Source organism: Balearica regulorum, chromosome 3 (assembly GCF_011004875.1).
Source record: "Balearica regulorum gibbericeps isolate bBalReg1 chromosome 3, bBalReg1.pri, whole genome shotgun sequence".
Taxonomy (NCBI): domain Eukaryota; kingdom Metazoa; phylum Chordata; class Aves; order Gruiformes; family Gruidae; genus Balearica; species Balearica regulorum.
In genome coordinates this window covers 116,783,480-116,804,066 of record NC_046186.1, presented here as the reverse complement: position 1 = coordinate 116,804,066, position 20,587 = coordinate 116,783,480, and the positions used below count along the sequence as shown (strand labels likewise).

General features: G+C 40.5%; 2 long non-coding RNA genes across 2 annotated transcripts in view; both read left to right on the top strand.

Moving 5' to 3' along the window:
• Positions 1 to 6,885, top strand: part of LOC142601168 (uncharacterized) — a 187,994-nt gene extending 181,109 nt beyond the window's left edge. Inside the window, exon 4 of the long non-coding RNA XR_012834801.1 lies at positions 6,771 to 6,885. This is a non-coding gene — a long non-coding RNA (uncharacterized LOC142601168). The remainder of the gene's footprint in view (positions 1 to 6,770) is intronic.
• A 7,876-nt stretch (positions 6,886 to 14,761) lies between these two features.
• LOC142601167 (uncharacterized) overlaps positions 14,762 to 20,587 on the top strand; it is a 33,326-nt gene continuing 27,500 nt past the window's right edge. Inside the window, exon 1 of the long non-coding RNA XR_012834800.1 lies at positions 14,762 to 14,889. This is a non-coding gene — a long non-coding RNA (uncharacterized LOC142601167). The remainder of the gene's footprint in view (positions 14,890 to 20,587) is intronic.

Here is a 20,587-nt window from a genome sequence, read left to right as displayed (position 1 = left end):
TGCGCAGGATTTAAAGATAATTATATTTCTCTTAACTTTGTTATTTGCTTGGTAGATCATTAAAAATATTTACATGATGTATCTATGATGCAGTGCACCTCATGGATGGCTTCTTTCATTATGATGTTTCATGTACATCCACAGCATCAGAAAAACAAAACATAAAGAGGCTGTTCCACAGATACAAACAATACTTGTGATGTAAAAAGTATGCTCTATTATTAAAAAAAATGGCTGCAGCCAAACCTAGGAGTTATGGGGTAGGATTCTGACATGTGGAGGAGAGAATTACATTTCCCCATGGAAAGCAATGCTGGCCTCACCCCAAGGGGAGCTTGCTCTGGGTAGAAAGTAGGTACGTTGTTACTCTTGCTGCTGCAGCTGGTTTTTCCTTTGGTTTCAGTCCCCTTCTGAGGAAAGAAGAGGGAGAGCAAAGCTTGAAAAGGGTGGAGAGGCAGGAGAAAGGGAAGCTTTGTTTTGTAGCTGAGACTTCATAAGAGATTACTTTGCATTTGCAAATTTGTTCATGCCAGCATCCTTGTAATACCTGTGGGCAGTTTTGTGGGGCTACATTCAACGTCACTAACTCTCAAGAATATCTTATCTACTATCCTTTTTGTTGGCAGATAATTCATAAGGGAACTTCATAGCAGGGTGTATTGAATGTACACAGAGATACACACATAGATGCTGCAGCTGTATAGTGTTATACTCGTCTCAAAAAAAAATGCTGGACAAGTCTATGTGAAGAGTTGTTGAGGTTTTTACAAGAAATAGCATTTGGAAGAATAGGAAGATGAACGAATCATACTCCGTATTTCATTTTGGGAGATATTCTTCCACTCAGCGGATTTCTAATTCATGGGGAACAAGGATAAAGTAAGTTAAACTAGTAAAATATGAAAATACCTTTTTCTTTGACATATCTCCCATGTAGCTACAGGATGTATAAGTCCACTTGGACTTGAGTTGTGATATTTTAATATACCAACCAACTTCTTGAAAAAGGTAACATATCTATAGCACTTCGATCATTCCTGGTACCAACAAGATCTGTTGAAAATGAAATCTCCACCAAGTCAGAAGGCAGTATTAATGTTGGGATATAATGTTCTAAACCCGGGAAGTAGGTTTCTAAATGTGTTGCTAATCTAACCACATTGTGGCCCATTTACGGCCCTGATGGATTGTTACAAATGGAAGATATTGCTGATGATTGCTATACCCAAGTTAATGATGTGATAGAAACCCTGACATTCACTAGCTGAGAATTATTGTGCTGGTGTAGCCTGCTCTCACGCTGCTCTTCTAGCTGCCTCTTCACCTCCACCAGCCCTTGTGCCTAGCACAGCCTGGGAGGCTTCAGTACTGCCAGCTCAAAAATCAATGACATGTTAACTTTCTTGCAGAATATTTAAGTGTGCAAGAGAGATGTCTAATTCAGAGCCCTTAATTGTAATCTTTACTAGGAAAGACTAGGTACCACAAACTTCTCAATGGAAGAAAGCAAAAGCTGTCTTTTAGTACTCTGAGACACAGAACATGGGTTGTTTCTGATTTTTTGCTTGGATCATGATAGGTTTGGGAGGATCATGTGTTTATATCTGTGGGAGGGAGAAAAAAAAATAGGGTTACTGGAAAATTGTGAAAGTCCTGAATACTTGATCCAGAATTTTTCTGCAGCTGTCTCACTGATACTGGCAGGCACCCCATGTAGGAGATCCCCCAAATGTTTAGTGAGTATATATTAAATATTTTTCCAGCAAACTCTCTGCATTCAGGTAGTTGGTAAGATGGGGCAAGTCATCAATGTCTTGGCTTCCATTTAGGCCTGAGAAATAACATCACGATTGCCCTGTTGAGATACAGAAATGTATCTCAAAGGCCCAAAGCAGGATAGTTGCTAAGAGGTATTTCTTGCATTGAGTAATGTAATTTTACAGCCTAGAGATTGTCTTGAAGAATGTTACTAAGTTAAAAATGTCAGCCAAGATCAAAGCATAGTGAAAAATGTATTGCTGGAGCAGAGAACCTGGGAGGTTAGGGGTAGGAGACCCCTCCTAGGAGACTGCATCCAAACCCTGCGCCCACTTATCCCTCCTGCTGCCCCCTGACCACGTTAGCTAATCTCATTTTAGAGATACAGCGCAGGAAAAGATAAAACATGAAATAGCTGAATCTGACTTACTTTGAATGTCTGTCGAGTTTCATGTCTTTTAAGTCCTAAACAGATTTATTTCACTTGTACCAGTCACTCAATGGCAGGTCTACATAAATCAGAAAGCAGTCTGGGAGATGGTCCTTCAGTTGCCAGCTTGCCTGTATCACAGATTCCTGCAGAGTACATAGTTATACTTGTATATGCGGAAGAGATTTGAGATTCAGTAATCATCATGGAGTGTCGCTTTCCTCATAGCTAAATACCCAGAGGAGCTGGCTGAAAAGGTTAGCCGTGTCTGTCAGGTTTTTTGGGTACAACAAAAGATCTTGTCCATTCAGTCTAAATAAGGCGTAATCTCGGCTGCATGGGTCAAATATTCCAAGTTCATTTACCAAATCACTGGGCAAATGTCACAAGTTCCAGACAGACTTAGTATAGAGCGATGCAATCTATCAATACTTAAGCATATTGGAGGGAGAGCATCATGGCTGGGAGTGTTATTTATTCAGTGAAGCACATGCTAAATTGAACAGCATGCTTTGGATAGAGAGGGTGGGGGTCTAGCACTCATCTTTCCAACAAGCTTTTTTATTTCCGTGTAGAGAGATTTTATACTCAAAAGAACTGTAACAAAAGCCGTTTAGACTCACTTGCCATCCAAGTGTATTATTTCTCCCAGTTAGACTGCACCATCTTAAGGAAAACAAGTTTTTGCTAATAATTTTCGGTTCAGATTGGACCTGTGTGGGCTTATAAGGTCATTCGCTTGACTGAGCAACCACGGACGTTACACAGTGGGAAGTGGGCAGGGCTAGTGCTTGACAGCTGTTCTTGGGAGTGATGGCCATATGTATCCCTTGCCACAGGACTGGTTTTCTGATTGAGATCATTCATTTGTGGAAATACTTGCCTGCGCTCTGAGGGATGATGCCGTAAATTCAAAATAATGTGGAGATACATTGGATTTGCACGGGCACGAGCGGGCTCTGCTGGTGTCCGCCTGACAGCTCCAACTGGCACGGGGTCAGTTGTCCCTCTGAACCTTTCCCTTCCACCAAAGGGGTTACCACTATCAGGAAAAGGTGCAGAATAGTATCTTCTCTAATCAGCAAGATTGCGTTTAGATACTCCTAATAAAGCGTTTTTTTATTACCTTAGTTGTGTTGCGTGTCAGTGGGCAAGGTAATGTACCGGCACCTGTGTGCGCTCAGAGGAAAGGTATTTTTTTGTCTTGGTGCCTGTCTGCCTCTCTTTCTCCCTTGGTCTGACTCATCCACTTATCTTGTAAGCTTTGTTATCACTGAGAATGCCTCTTATTGTGCTTAGATACTGTCCCTATCAGAATGATCTTGTTTGAGATATCTTCATTTCACAGCTGAATATAACCAAGCACGCAACAACCCTTAAAGGCCTTTGCTAAGGTTGCAAAGTGAGGTAATGTGAGAATCGTGATTGCCTGTACACACTGAATTCAGCCTTCTTGTGCATATGTGTCAAGATAGAATCTTTAGTGACGTGTTCACTCATTATTTCTTCCACAGGCCACTTCCCTTAGCTGTCAGCCTGTTCTTTTAACTCACTTGCTCCGTGTACTTTCCTAGGTCTTTAAAATAGCAACCTGAAAGCACAGAAATGCTATGGTGATGACATTCATATGAGCCATCAGTATCCTTGGGAAGTTCAGGGCCAGGCTGCATGGCATTCTGAAGTGTTTGGGGTTTATTTTTAGAGGGCTGAAATCAGAAAAGTTGAATCTTACTTAGAGCTATCTGTACAAAGCATACTCAGTCTGCGAAGCAAATAGGTTCTCGTCAGGTAGTGATCCCATCACCAGGACAAGTCTGCGTGCTCTGCAAAGCTGAGGCAGTCTCAGGAAGTGTCCAGGGCAGGTCCTTACCTAGTCTCTCTTCTTCCCTGTGTGCTGTGCCAAAATACACAGGATTAAGGGATTGAGACTGCGCTGAAATTACATGATACCGGGGTGCTTTCACGTAAGACTGTCAATATGGATATGTTTTGAGTTGGTTCTGCCCTATAGCTGCACAGTATCATGGCTGTTGTGAGAGAAGAGAGTTCATCTACACCTACAGGTAATTATCATGTCGTTGACATAATGAAAATGTAAGCAGTCTGCTCTGTCTGCAGTGTAGCAGGTGTAAAGGAGACCTGTTGCAGCTACACAGTCCCCTTTTTCCTTCCACTCTCCATTCCCATTATCATAGTTTTCTAGTTTTCCTTAATGAGTGCTCCCCAGAATCTTAGAGGTTCAGAGTGACTAGCTGGGCAATTCGTGTCCCATCCACTTTGCCTATCCATGACTTTTGGGTCTTACACACCTTTTTGCCTGCTTCCCTTCTAATTATAAGGCTGGAGAATCTGTTCAAAGGGAGAGGACTTAATGTTACTAACATCTCGTCCTTGCAGGTGGCTGGAATTTTTCCTGTTCTTGAATGCTTGCCTGTATTACGCCACAATCCACTTTAACACATGGAAACAGTGAGTAGCTTCATAATTGGCTATCTAACAGTATCGTTAACGCCAGCTTGTTTGAATAGAGGCATGCAGTCAAACTTGCAGGTCTGTAGGGTTTTACTAAGACTGTATTTCCATTAGCACTCCAATCCACAGCATCTGTAAAGTCATAGTTTTAATCCCTACTTTTTTAACTTGCCAATGAGTGATACACTAAATCCAGCCTGACTGTGCCTACTCTAGTAAGGTGTGGAAATAAATAAAAGAATTCTTCATGAAGTAACCGTTGGACATGCTGCTGTTGCTATTTGTAAAGCTGTTGTCTTTCATCAACTTGGTTTTGCACAAGGTTTTGAAAAGCCATTCTGTATTGTGTAAATATCTGAATATAATTGGCTTTCCAATTTCACAGCTTATCAGAAGGAGAAAACGAGAAGGGGGGAAACCCCTAGATATTTCAAAGACAATGAGTGCATTTGATGTAATGGTCTATGATTTTTGTCTTTTGTTGTTTAACCCAGGATTGAAGAAACAGATGGTAAGATTTTCTAGGAAGCTTAAAACAGAAGCCAAGCTAATACAAAACTGTTCAGCTATCAGACAGGGTAAATCCATTCTGTTGCTTTCTTTTTTTTTTTCCAAATCACAACCCATCAAAAGAAAGGTTTAGCTTCATAAAAAGATGTTTACCAGGAAGCTTTTTGCAAAGGAGAAGGGCATGCTTTGTTAAACCAGATGCATTTTATTTTTCCTGGAACCAAGATTTATGAAAGCAGTATGCTCATATTTCTCCATATACAGTAATTGGAACTCATTATGCTAATTGTATTTCCATTATCACTAATTAACAATCATAGTGACCTGGCCCACAGTCTAATTTGTCTTTAATCTGTTTTTGTATAGGGAGTTTTACCCTGTAATTTCAAGGTGATAATTCTATTCAGCACAACTTTATTGAATAGCGAAATGTAATACTTGTAATATTTAGGGCTGTTCCCATTCAGATAGTTCAAAGGGAACGGGAAGTGAATTTATACCTGTCCACGCTGCTGCTTTAGTAGATCTGCCTCCCTCTTGCACTCGGTTTAACCTACCTGTGTCTGACTTAACCTGTACGCAGCTTATCTGGAGTAACTGGAGGTTGGTCAACATTTGCTGATGAGATTTGCGAGCTGTGAAGGAATGTGTGTGTGTGTTTATTGGTGGATAAATCTGCGGGAATTTGCCATTTTTCACTTTGTGACACTTGCAGGAAAACACTATTTTCCTCAAGTAGTGTATCTGGTGTAGTACAAAACACATCCTATGTCTTGAGGGGGGGAAAAAAACCCTCTGAGCTTAGCATGGAAAGCGTTTTGGGTTTTTTTTTTTTCTTTTTACTTAAACAACAAGTAAATGCTTGTTTACGTTTTCTCCAGGGTTTGCTGGCATTTAGACGTTCCAGGGTTTCTTTTCTGCAGTTTCAGAGTGAGGCAAATGAGCAGTGCTGTGCCACTGGGGTTTTGCAAATCCTGCTGTACTGCTCATCCCTCTCGAGTCAGTGTTACAAAAACACTCTCAGCGACTTATTCCAGGCAACTTAAATGTTTTTGTCTGGTGCTGCTCACCTACTGCCCTTTTCCCTCTGCTGATTCACTGGCTGCGCATTGCTGCTGATGTCACGTTGTTCCCATCTAAACCACTGATCGATTGATACCAATAATACTGTGCTGTGCAAGCCCTCTCCCTTAAATCCTTGGCTTATTTCTTGGCTTCCTATCCACACAGGGTGCCACCTTTCAGTGAGGTGGGTACTAAATTTATCCGATTAGCTATATTATTGCATACCCTTTGCACTGCCCCTGCTGTGCTTTGTCATTGAGGACTTTTGAAGCTGGGAGCGACTCTAATCTGAGTCATTGATCTATATTCCTGCTTCCATTTCTAACCCTTTCTGTCCCAGGAACAGCCCAGGTCTCTGAGCAAAGGAAATTTGTGTCATTTGGTGTCAATGTAGCTCAACAGCTTTACATCGTTTGTTGATTTGTCCCTGGATGGATATGAATACATATATATGTATATACATATATATGGAGATATAAATATCCACATTATTTTACTCAACCAGTTATTTTCTAAATGATTTCTCTTGTTGCAGCTCTCTTCCCCCAGTGCCTTGGTCTCCCTCCACATGCCACTTCCCTGCTTTAGGAAGAGGTGAATGACATCATTGTTGCAAATCCTCCTGGCTCCTTCTCTTCACACTGGAATGTGCAACTTCCCAAATCCACAAGTGAGCCCTGCTTCTGCGTGACCCTTCCTTTCAGCTCCACGGAGGAACCGCTAAAGCCCTCTGGGTCTGATCCCACTTCAGCTGTCTGGGCGGCACAGCCTTTGCATAGTAAGTGCTCCTCCTTCACCAGCACATAAATCAAAGAGTACCACCTAATCAACAAAATAATCTTAATCAATGCTTTCACCGTCTGGCTTTCCCTAGCACATATAACTCCCTGTTGATGTTTCCCATCCTCCCTTCTGTTATACCAGATGGTGTATGTTCCAGTCTTTTTATTATCCTTCCCTGACCACGACACTTTGCTCAGTCCAGAGATCTTCATACTGCATCCCCTGAGTGTTCTCATCAGCAGCTCTGTCCTGTTCATTGCATCTTGATGTTTCAAGCATCTTGCACTAATGACCCTCTTCTTCCCCCCTCCTTCACATTGATATTTTTCACAGTATTCATTCCCATAGGTTGGTCAGCTGATATCTGGTAGCACATGTGCTTAAACCATCACATATCCTAAGTGACCTCTGAGTCTGTATAAATGTTGGCAGCATATAGGCTGATTTTATTCCTCTGTGTTACAGCTTCCTAAATTCTTCAGGATAAATTCAGAGTGTAGTGACCTCTTCCTTTTCTTTTTCTTTTTTTTTTCCTTCCTTAGAGAAGATTACAGAAGTTGATCTGCTTCACATTATCTACAATTAGGTTGTTGCTGGATAGGATGACATAATAACATAAGCATCGGTCAGAAGAACTGTACTTCCTAGATGTACAGATTTGATTCATGGCTTTGTCTTTCTAAGGTGTTTACTCTGAGAAACAAGCATCATGTTTGTGCTGTTAAAGGGAAAACAAGGGGCAGAAATTTTCAGGCAGATGCCCTAGCACAATATGGCATATTACACAGGATGTGTTTTCTGTGGCATGCAAACAGTGTAAGATTGGCTCAGTCTTGTGCTCAGTGAAGTTTGTAAGTTGTCTCTGTGCAGGTACCCAAATCCTCCCTGCTCTCATCCTTCTGTATCAAAATAGAGGCATTTTATGTTATTTCTGCTGTAACAGGCTCGCTGAAAAATCTGGTCTCCTTTCCTGAAGTGCTATGGCAGAACAGCACTCTGTGAACCTGAGATGCGTGTATACTCTACAATTCACAGCCCGAGTCAATGGAGTAACCTCTCTACCTCTCCTGCACCCCTGTAGCATTGAGTAAATGAGGCCAGATTGACTTCAGAGCCTCTCGCAGCAGCAGCAGTGAAACTCAGCAGCAGCAAATCCCAGGCTGAGTAGTTCCAAGTTCAACTCGGCCAGCCTTCGTTTGCATCATTTGGGTAGAGAAACACAATCTCCCTAGACTACCCGGCTCTCCAGGCTGCAGTTCCGCTCCCCCTGAGCACATGCTCGCTTAATACAATTTGTAGCAAATGTAATAGACATGTGGAGTTGAAAGAGAGGCTGAGTATCTAAATTGCAAAGACCACAAATCAGTCACTGAGTAGATAGATATGCTAAGTGAACGCCATTTTTCTGGAGTATCTGACAGAACTGGAAATCACAATGCAGAGCGATTTTATCACAGAGGATTTTCAATTTGTTGTTTAGAAGGATGGGTCAGTAAGCATCCTCTTTATCCCTAACGACTAAAGAATGTAAATAATCTTGTTGTAACCATTTTTCATGTACATTTTGTATCTAGATGAGGTATATTGCCTTCTAGGTATTTTTTTTCCCCTATCAAGGAGCATCAGGGCTTTTTTTTTTTTGTCCTCCTGTTAAAAGAGGCGCTGCAGACTAATAGCTCTTTCATTCATCATAGAGGTTGATGCAGCTAACGTTTTAAGTGGTATTGTCTGCCAGTAATACTTAATCCCATTGTCGAAGACTGCAGTGCCCAGAGAATGTGTTTTCCTCAGAAAGGTAGACTATAGGGAAGTGTAATGACTATTTAACTCTTAAGCCAAAGCAGATACTGTAATCTAGTGTCAGAAGGATTTTACCAGCTCCTCACTCTAAAGAGGAGCCTAACTTTGCCTTCTAATTTATTCTGCTGCATAACTATTCAGTAAAAATGTTTAGCAACTCCAGTGATTTGTATCACACTCTTTCACTTGCGTGTTGCTGTTTTGGGAAATACAGCTCCTTGCCTTTGTTCTTCCACTGTTGTTTTGGCTGGTGGTGAAAAAGGTCTTGAAACATTTATTGCACTCCGATACAGGATTATATGTTCAGAGAAGAAAAAATGTGGCCCATGCAGCTCTGATGTGGTAGAACAATTACTAGAATTTTACGAATAGAAAGGACCTTTGCGAGCTAATGGCCTGTGTAACATCGCTCAAGCAACTTCCCCAAAAGCTTTCTTGAAGTCCAACAGTTGTGACTTACTTTCAGACACCTTTTATGACTTGGTTGACATGGCTTTGATTTAAAAGTTTCTGGTGATGGAGCATCTATTGCAACCTTTAGGTAGTTGTCTTCCCTGTAAAGAAAAAAATAAGAAGTGCCCCATATTCTGGACCTTAATTTGTCTAATTTGAACTTCAAGCCACTGAATCTTGTTAAGCCTTTGTCAGCTAGATTGAAGAGTCATCAATTATCAATTTTCATTCCCTTTGATAATAGACACTTATAGACTAATAAATTATCCTTTAACCTTTTCTTCATTAAGCTAATAGATTGAGCACCAGGAATCTCTCACTTCAAGGCATATTTTCCATTTTTTTTATTCATTCGTGTGACTCTGAATTCTCTCCAATTTTTCAACATCCTTTCAAAGTCTAATAAGCACCAAGTGTGTCTGTACAATAGTTCCTCCACCGTCCTCAAGGATGCAGTTGTATTGCTTTCCTCTATACCTTCTTGCAATTCATATGTTTATTTAGCAACAGATCACGTTAACTATCAGATTTTCCCAGCAAAGTCTCCCACAAACGATGATTCACAGTGACTTCTAAGTACCAATTATGAGGACAGAATAATTTCCACCAATTCAGTTTTGTTTCTGGCTATATGACCTGACATTTTGTCAGGTTGAAATGTGTACTGTGTGCTCGGCAGGCCAGAGGGATTGCCAGGTAGAGGAGTGCTGAATTGTGTACTTGTTTTTTGTTATGACTAGGTGTTCAGTCCCTAATAGTTTGCAAAGGGAGATCTGTTTGTTTGGATTATATAGCTGGAAAGAACTAGGCTGGGATGAGTCCCAGTCAATAACAAACAAGATAGGAGGAGGGTGCGAATTTGCCATTTTGGATATAGTGGTGTGAAAAGTAGCAATGAATCTATAACTGTGCTCAGATTGTGCTTCTGATAGAGGCTCCTGATCTCAACACTCAAGACAATTGAGCAAGGTCATGACAAGCCCTCCAGTTGTACCATTCCCTTGTGGGGAGAATGGAAAAAATTCTGCAAGGGACGGCTGGACAACATGATACTGTGCCGTTTTACAGAAAACAAAGCATTAATCTTCAGTTGAAAATCGGCCAAGTCTCTGGTGTTTAATGCTAAAACGTTCTAGTCCTGATAATGGGAGTGTTCAGTATTAATAACTCCGGGACCACAGTGAAGAAATTGGAAAAAGCTGGGGGTAAAGTCAGTGAAATGATAGGTCGTAGTAAACTGGAAACGAACATCATGGCTAGGGAAGCGGCATTAAAGCAGCAGGCACTTGTCTTCTTGCGGGGGGGAAAGGCAATGCGTTTTATTTTGTTTATTTTAATGATCTCATTAATATTGTGGATTCCATTATTTAGCTACTCAGTAGAAGCATATAACAAATTTGCATTGTGAGGAACCTAGAACTGCAATATAGTCCTTCAAAGATACTGAAATAAAATGGAGTCAACTCTCCTGATAACAGAATACTTCAAACACCATTTATATGAAATCCTTTTTTTTTTCCTTGCATAAAACTTAAACTCTAAAAATGGAATCTCTCGTTATTAGACTGGAAAATTATCTGCAAATCTGTTGCAAAAATATTCAAACTACATTTAAAAAGAAATATGGAGGGTAGGAAGCAGAACCCACTAATCTGGGTATTTCTTTATTTCTCTTGTGGGAGAAAAGCTTCATTGATGTTATTAATTTTTTTTGATTAAGACTGTGGCCAAGATTTCATCAAGCAAGGTACTTAAGCACAGAACATTTTGAGGTTACAGTGGAGAGTTTATAATTTTTCATAGCATGTATCATGGACAGAGAATGTTAGCTAGTGTATGTCAGCTTCACAAGCTCACCTCTTAAGTTTCCTTAGAAATGCTTGCAGTTCAAATAATGTTTAATTAAAAAAAGCTAAATATACTTGAGAAACTTAAGCATTAAAGAGAAAAATTCATTCAAAACAACACTGCCAAAATAGCCAAGATTTATTCACTAATAAAGCCAAGATTCATTATTCCTTTCAAACTTGGTTTTATAATGACTGCAGCAGCTCAGTGAGGGAAAAGCCACTGCACCAATATATGGTGGCGGAAATGTACATTTAAATTCAAAAACCACAATCCTCCACACCAACAGCAACCTCCAGGACAGCACACTTGAAGGGTAAAAGGAAGGAGTTCCAACTTGTTTATTTAAAAATATAAGAATAAATAAGTAAAGAGCAAAGAGTGATTTAAATGAATAAAACTGGCCAAAAATAATCTCGTATTTCAGGGGTGGTTTGGAAGAACAAGGAGGTACTTTAGCAAGTACCAGTGAATTTCTGCTTACAAGCTTGCCTCTAGAGGCAATAGGGCATCCGTTCAGTATCTTTTCAAAATAGTGGTCTAGTTTTGGGCTCCCCTGTATGAGGAAGACATGGAGGTACTGGAGTGAGTCCAGAGAAGGGCCGCAAAGCTGACGGGGGGGACTGGAGCATCTCTTGTACGAGGAGAGGCTGAGAGTGCTGGCACTGTTCAACCTAGAGAAGGCTCAGGGAGGATCTTACTTATGTGTATCACTACCTGATGAGGGGAAGTAAAGAAACCAGAGCCAGGCTCTTTTCAGTGCTGCCTAGTGATGGGATAAGAGGCAATGGGCACAAATTGAAACACAGAAAATTCTGTTTAAATGTTAGGAAAAGCTTTTTTGCTTTTTTTTTTTTTTCCCCCTTCCCTGAGATGGTTTCATCTCCATCCTTGGAGCTTTTCAGAACCTGACTGTACATGGTCCTGAGCAGCCTGCTATAGGTGATCCCGCTTTGAGCAGGTGCAGTGGACTAGACCGTCTCCAGACGTGCCTTATATTAATGTTAACAGATTCTTCGCCCCAGCAGTGATGGAGTTCAATGGAAATTCATTAGAAGTATTAGCTTAATCTTTAGGGCAATGCTGTCTTTTTTATTATTAACAAAACAAAAAAAAAATCTGAGAAGGCAGTTCCCATTGTTAGTCCCGTAGCTGGGGCAACTCAACAGTCTCAAGTGGAGCATAAAACCGATGATGTATTTACTGTGCATCCTTTGGGCTGGTTGCCCAGGACCTTGCTTGCACCCTCCTTCATTCTCTGTGAAAATGGGGATATACAGTTACACGGAGATATATTGGGTCTTCCATGGATGTTAACTCCTTACATAAAAAGTAGGCATTAATATGTTATCACGGCGTACAAACCCCAGGCCTCCGTATTTTAAAAGAAGGATTTCTTACCCCATCAAGTTGTTCTGGGACCTTTCCACAAGGTGAGAGAGATCCGTGCAATTCCTTATATAGCCTGTGTCGGTTGTAGACTTTGGGAAGTGTGGGACTACACTGGGGCCACTACTGCAGCGTGTCTGGTGAGAGAAAGAGGGGAATTACAACATTGGTTTTTTGCATGCTGTTACGCTGAACAGCCCGGCCATCCTGTGGAAGGGTCAGTGAGTAAAGTAGCAGACGCACCTTCACTCACAACGTGGAGCCTTCACCCATCTCACTCTGCACGTGTGCCCACAGGAAACAGGCGCTGCTTCCCTTCTCGCTCTAAGGCTGCACCTAAAGACCTGTCTGAGCCTGAAGAAGAGAGGCCAGGGGTAAACACCATTCAAATAACTTCTATGCAAGTTTAAATAACTCCTGAAGGAAGTCAGCGGTGCTATCTAGATGTGGAAGGCCAGTGTATTCAATCAGTTGCACATATTTGTGCTGGCTGTGACAAATCAAAGAAGCAAATTAGGGCTGAAACCTATAATCCAAACCAGTTAGGATTTTCTCCTCTGTTTTGTGGAGCCTATGTCTCCCTCCAGAGTTTAAAGATAGGAAAGATGGTGTTGGTATTACATATGTCGAGCAGAACGCGCGGACACTTGGAATACCCTGTGCCAAATTCATGAACATTTTACTATCATCTTTGGGAAGAATCCATAAAAAGCCAGACCAACATTTTTTGAAAGTTCTGAAAAAGTTATTAAAAAATGGAAATGTATGTTGCATGTATCTGAAAACTGCCTCTTTGAACACATATATTCTATCAAAGGGAACAAATGCATTGGAACATAAGGCTATCACATCTGGGAATAAAAGCTCCAAATACCTCTGAACTTTGCTTCCCTTTGGTTTCAACTTCTATCTTAATGGAAATTTTTTTAGGGTGTAATGGTTTGGCACAGTTGCAGAGCACAAGACAAAGAAGCAGGAGATAAAGCCTGATTTATTGTGTAATGCTGACCAAGACTGTTGCATCCCTGCTTTACCCACGTCCTCTTCTGCTATACTTGCTTTATAGGCATGCATTATGTGAATGGATTACTACAATATACAGAGATAATAAACTAAATTCTGGACGTTGTTTTCTCTTATCATTCATAAATTTAAATATTTTGTAATAACTTTTGTTCTCTTTTATTCAAGATCCACAAATGTCTAAATTGCAGTCAGTGAGAAAACCTGCCTCCTTCTAAACGGTCGGATGATTGTACGCAGAATGTGTTGAGGAGTATCAGCTCCTTTCTTTGATTTTTCCTCACCTCTGTTTAAAGCTAACATACTAATAAAGAGAGATTCATCTAGGAAAACCATCCAAGCTGGAGGACTCCAGCAGCCCAGCACACATGACTGAGTACGTGCTTAAAGTCACAGCAAGCTTCATTCAGATCTTCCTGTTGCTAGAAGTTGAGGATAAATTAATTAGATGTGCGGCTTATGCTGATTAACTGTGAGGTGGCAAGAGAGTTGCAGTGATTTCCGCTGTGTAATATAGATGTACAGTTCATTTGCTGATCGTTGAAGAGAATGTCTGCTTGACTCTTCCTTACGATCAGCTTGCTCAAATTTCCCGGGTGGGCTAAGATGGTCTCCAGGTGACTTACCTGGATCAGCAAGGAGCTCAGGTATGCCAGGAATAGGGGAAGCAACGATGGGTGCATCCTTGGGTTATATGTCATCGCTGAGGCTTGAATGCGGAGGATGCCCTCACTGTCAGCCTAGAGCGCTCGTTACAAACCAGATTACTGTTTGGGGAAATATTTTTCCAGGATCCTGTGTACAGGTTGTGTGGTTGACAGACAACTAATTGTCTTTGAGTTGTTTTTGAAAAGTATTTTTCAGACTTGTGAATATCAGATTTGTAGCTATCCGGCAAAAAATTGAGAACCCATAGTCTCAGAGTTACTAAGGGTGATTTATTGTCTGTGATACCAGCTGTAGTAATGATGAGCCCCAGTCACGCTGCCCACTTTCAGTTGTTCAAAATATCATGAGAAGAGCTTTGAAGGCAATTCACACGGAATTTTTTTCCTCAGTTTGTCTTTTCATGTGTGATCTGGCTAGGGACCATCCTTTTTCAAGATGTATTTTTTTCCCGCAACCATCAGGGCTATAATATATTAAAAATGAAAACCAAAAATGGAACCTTATGAAGTTTTTTGGGTTTTCTTCTACAGTTTCTTGATTCTAGATGTTGGATTTTCAAGAAATACACATGGAGCCTTGAGTCTTACAACAAAAAATCTGGCAACGCAGAGACGATGATTGCTGACCTACTGCTAGGGACCGACGTGTGGATGTGGTGGCCTGTGTATCACATTGCTGTGATACATCTTGTAAGTCCCTTCTTTTTCTAAGGGCTATGCCGGGAGCCAGAGAGCTTGCTTCTGAGATCCTGAGCAGATAAGTCACATTTGGAACCTGACAGCGCTGCCACTCCCCATTGCAGACTGAATCCAGTCACATTCCTAAGGCCACAGCTGTAAAGCGAGTTTGTGGTTTTATTTTTGTTCTTTTCAAGCCATATTTTTAGTGTTCCCTATAATAAATCTTCATGTTTTGATTATGTGTAAAAAGACAGTGACTAGAGACAGAACACAGTGCTACCAAAATAAACTCGCTTAATGCACAATGGTCCTGCCACAAGCACGGACTCCCCTCTTTGCCTAAACTTAATCTCATTTGAAGTGGTGCAGGGAGAAACATGGGCAGAAGGGAAGAGTCCTGTCCCAATGAAAAGAAAATAAAATTAAAAAGAGAGAACATAAATATATACGCTGGCAAAACGTGCGCAAAGGGTTGCCTAGCAATTCTGCAGACTATTTGTGCAGTTTGGGAAACGCGTTCTGAATTAGCACGAGGGACAAGGCAGAGCTGGTTACACCAAGCCCTTGAACGTGGCAAGTTGGCCACCGTTTCCTGAGGCTGAAAGTAGCAATTTGCTTTCATCGAAAATGAGTCACTGGGAGCCACCGACATCGAGACGCGGCCATGCGGCAGGGTCCTGCGGCACAACGGAGCCAGCTGGAGGGCCGTGGTAGCGAATGCCAGTGCTCAGCATGTGCTGGCCAGCTTGCAGCATCCTGGGAGCGGTGCTGGGGTGCCGGCAGCTCGGGGACCCCAACCCGTGCCCGTGAAGGGAGGGAGAGTGGTGTCCCAGCTCCCACCCTGCTCCAGTGTGATACCCACCCGGGGCTGGGCAGCGGGTGCAGAGCCCTGGAGGATGTCACTGTCCTGGGATTGCGGCCAGGCTCCAGGCCTTACGCTACCAAAGTAAAGTGCAAAGATTTTTTTAGAAGAATATTTAGGCATTTTCCTTTAGAAGTACTTTCTTGTGACAAGAAGATTTCACTGTGTCTTTTTCAGTGAGTTTAATTCTGTTTTTCAAATCCAAATCTTAGCTCAGTGACCATATTTAATTCTAAAATTCTAATTTTGCTTCTCCTTTCTGTGTTAATATTACTTTCATTGTAAAGCTCAGGTTTATGAAATTCAGTTCGATGATTTTCATATCAAATGGTGGGGAAGAGGCTGAGACCAGAGAAAAAGTCTTCCGTTTTTTACTGGGAGGTGGAAAAGGTGTAACGGTATTTGAAAGTCTGGGGTTTATTCTTTATTAGCTTTTTCCTAATAGGTGATTGAGTGCATTTCTACTTTGAACTACCAAATTTTGTCTACCCTTGAAAAGCTGAATTTTTCTTTCTCCCATACCCATCTCTAGCAACTTTCTATTTTTTCAAAGGCTTAACTTCCCAGGAACTCTGAGAAATATATATCTAGTTCATAATCTCTAAATTAACCAGAATTTCTATTAAACTGTAAGTAAGGTACTTACTTTAGAAATATGTGTTCAAAGGAGCCACTAAACTTCATAGCTCTATCAATACGTACTTATCTCCTAATGGTATACGTGTTTAATATATATGTAAATAAGAGTTATTAGCAGAGATTGCATGTTTGGCTATAACTGTGGGTACCAGATTACCCTGGGGATCTTTTAAACTCTTCTTTGTTTTATTCCACATGAGAATGATAAGATTTTTATTGAATTAAATTTAGTTTTGTTTAAATTATCTTGCTATGTACCCAGAAAGTGTCTATTTAAAGGAAAATGTGTATCTGATTTCAGAGACTCAGAATAGATACTTCTATACTTCTCTTTGGCCACAAGGGAATATGACAGGAACATTTTATTTCAATATTACTTTAATTAAGTAAGAGCTGATACAGAAAGTGTGTAGTGCCCTGTAATTTGATACGGACATTTTCTAACCTTCGAAACAGACTGTGGAAAGCTCTCTGTGTATATCAATTCCTGGGGTGAGCTAGAGTGGATACTTTTTGAGTTTGTCATCTATTTCTGGTGTCCTGGCAGTATTTTTCCTTATCAAATCCATAAGTTATGTCATTTCTATTTCTGTTCTTTCTTTGAATCATTCAAGGTTGTGGGTTTTTTTCATTAGCTGTTATACAATGTCACTTATATTCTTGGCATTTGTATTTCTAGAAGGATTTGTGTGTCACTTTTGCATGCTTAGCACCTGCAAAAAATGGAATTTATGAGTTCACTTTGCATACACCGTACCTGCATCCCTAGCTTTGCGTTCACTAATTGAACTTGGAGCGTGTAAGTAATCTCATCTCAGACATGCTCCAAAAGGGGATGTGCAAGTCAAAAAAGTATTGTAGGATTCTGTATGGAGAAGCGTTTTAAGCTCCGTTCTGGACATGCTGGTGCAAAGGCTATTTTGGTACAGTGGTTAAGCACAACCAACTGCCTCATTCAGCTTTTGCATTATTCATGGCTTCCCTTCAGAAACTGAGTGTCCATGAAAGCCAGCATTTCAGGGCTGGTGGCTTAAGAAAGATCTTTCGCACAAACCTTGTCTGAAGTTCTCTGCCACTCGGGGCAATAAGAGTATTTTCCAAAACCTCAAGAAAATTGAAAACCATGGGATTATATGGGGTAAAATGTCTGTTTTGACAGTACTGGATTTTTTTCTTTGATTTTAGTTTTTATAGTGTTTTTCTAGGTCAGGTAGATGAGGCAAAAACATGCTCATGTTGCAGGGAGTGACGATTCAGATATGCCAGTGAGAAATTAGTAAGAAAAGCCTGTCATCGAAAGGATGCAGTGGGAACTATGTGCCGCACAGATGTGGTGTAGGAACACCACATCTTTATTTAAAAGAAAACCAAACCAAACAAATAAAAGACAGGAAATTCAGGCTTCATCTGTACCATCCTTCACCTCAGCCTGAAAGAGGATGCTCTGAGATCCTCAGGCCCCGTGGGTCAGGCTGACTGGGTCAAATCCTGCTGTCCAAGAGCAGGGGTGGGAGAATATGAGAGCAAGGCTGGCATCTATACCAGAGATGCCCTATACCACATGGTCTGACCCATGCACAAGAATTAGCCAATGCGTAGGTGTCCCCGGTATGGGAACTGCCTCGTCCATGGCAGGGGAAGGAGCTGGGATCAATCACAAAATGAAGAGCTGGTTTTGAGCCATAGAGCTGTTGCAGCTTTACAGCAGCAGCAGCAGCCACCGTCTGCTGCAGTGAAGGGCAGGTGAACACTCCAGGGATTGGTGTGTATCGTGAGATGGCAGAACAGAGCCAGCGCTCCTTCCCTACCCAAGCGTACTTCTTATCCACGTGGCAAGAGGTTGCTCAAACTCAGCGTTCTTTTGTCAGCATCTACATTTCTGTAGCATTAATGAAAAGGAGCTGGAAATTAATGTGTCTATATTGTGACAGAGCTGCTGGCTCTTTTCTTATAGAAAAATCTGCCTTTAAAAAAAAAAACTGTAAGAAAAAAAAAATCAAGTTTTACAAACAATGTTGTATCCATATCTTGAAACTCTACCAACAACACAGCCTTCATGAGAAATTTTAGCTCTTTCCATTGTCAAGATTGCTAAATGTAAGTGGGGTGATTAAGTTCCTTTTCTTTATTCAAAGCTTTTGGGCAGGAATTTCAGCTAATATAAATGTCCCTCATGGGCCAGATTAGGTCTCAGTATCTAATGTAACTTGAGCATTGAAGTGACTTGGATTTTTTCCTGTCTTTATTTTTCTTGTAAATTTTCTTTTAATTTTCTTTTCTTTCAAATCTGTTGTCTTTGGGAACTTTTTGGTTGCAGAAAATAGTTTTATACATAAATAGATAATGGAAATTCTAAGAATTCAAAGTTTGTTTTCAGACTGACTTAAAGAGTAATTGTTTCAAAATATACTCCAAAATGCAAATCGCAAAAGAACCCCTAGCAGTTGATATGGGAACACTGAAAAAATTAATTTTTCTTTAAATGTTGTGAAATAAAACAATATAATTATCAATACAACTCAAATAAAATGATTATAAAATTAAACAAACTGATAATCAAAGTGAAATATTTTTACCTTAATGAAATGGTTTTGATACGGACAAAATAAATATTTTGGCATTAGTGGCATGAAGTAGGAATTAGACCTTCTTTGTGAAGCTCTAGTTCAGAAAATTTAAAAATACTGTTGAAATTACTATGGTGAACGGTTTTCTTTTTCTTTTTTTTCTTTTCTTGGATGTGGAATGTTGTGATGGAAATCTGTTTTTCTTTCATGCACTAGTTCAGTCCAGAAAGCATGTCATGCCAATGCATCATTTCAGTGCTAGCTTCAGTCACTTGCTGAATTCTTCTCTCCTTACTTATGGCATTCCCCTGCTGAGGTCAAGGCTTGGGTCTTAGCAGCCAAGCAAACAGATTTTGGGCATTCATTTAGTGACTAAATCAAATATCCCAAACTATCTGGATGTCAGGGACCCAGTAAGTCACAAAAAATGATTCCTCATTGCAAATGAGAGAGAAATTACCATTCTGGCTACGTATGCCTCTTGGTTCGGGTGCTGAGGTGGGACTCGTTCAAATGAACCATTCAGTGTCTGGTTTATCCCAGCACAGTGAGCTGGTGGTCTTGGATACAGCAATGTTCCCTGTCAAAATTAGTGCATTAATTTCTGGTTTTGTTATATAGCGATGCAAACCTACTTCTTATTTCCAGTTGCTGGTGTGTCAAACCCATGTGACTGAGAGAAGATTGTGGCTTTCTTTGTGGATGGTACAAAGTACCGATGCCTATGTGGATATGCCTTTTCTGGTTTGGTATTACCAAATTAAGTGTCAGTTTGTGAAATATTTACTCTTTCTGCAGAGCAGATGGAGTGGAAATGCTCATGTGAGTAAATATTTGCCATATATGGACCACGCAATCTGGCTGCATCCTTGCTTATACTCTATAATTTATGCTTTTTAAACAGCAATGAAGAAACCTCAAAAGATTTGGAGGTTCATTTGGATTCTTATAAACACCAAAAGCTTGGATGCTTTCCTCTGCCTCTTGAGGCTTTACAATTTCTGTAAGAAATTTGGTGAAAGCACTTTCTGTAGCAATGTAGTTCATACTTCCAGTTCTCCTTCCATTTAGGTGCAGAAAAAGTGGGATAACTGTGAGGTAACAGGGAACATTGGCTGCGTATGTTTAGACTCTAATACATAGTACTGTGTAGATTTGGGTCAAGTATGATGTTCAAGACAGGCAGCCTCATTTTTACCTAAACAACCTATTGTGTTCTGGATGGGTGTTTTGTTTCGTTTTAAAATACCTAGTTCTGTTCAAGCCCCTATATAAGAGAAGTCGCATTTGGCTACCATCAATTAAATATATTATCTATAAACTCATTTACTGTCTCTTCTACTAGATAAGGAAAATTTCCAAGCATATTCACCAAGTGAAAGAGGAGAGAAATAGGAAAGGTTATTTTTAATTATACTTTTAAATTATTTTATTCTGAAGATTTATTAAAAGGAGAAGAAAACCCCCTAAAGTTCTGAAGGAATATTAACATAACATGCCTGTAACTCAAGCTGTGTTTAATGAGAGGTGCTGTTTTTTCCTGCCATGAGGGCTACAGTCCAATGAGTGATAGCTATGAAAGAGGTCACATACATATTCATCAAATTCGACATGCACATGTAAACTGGTTTTAATAGGC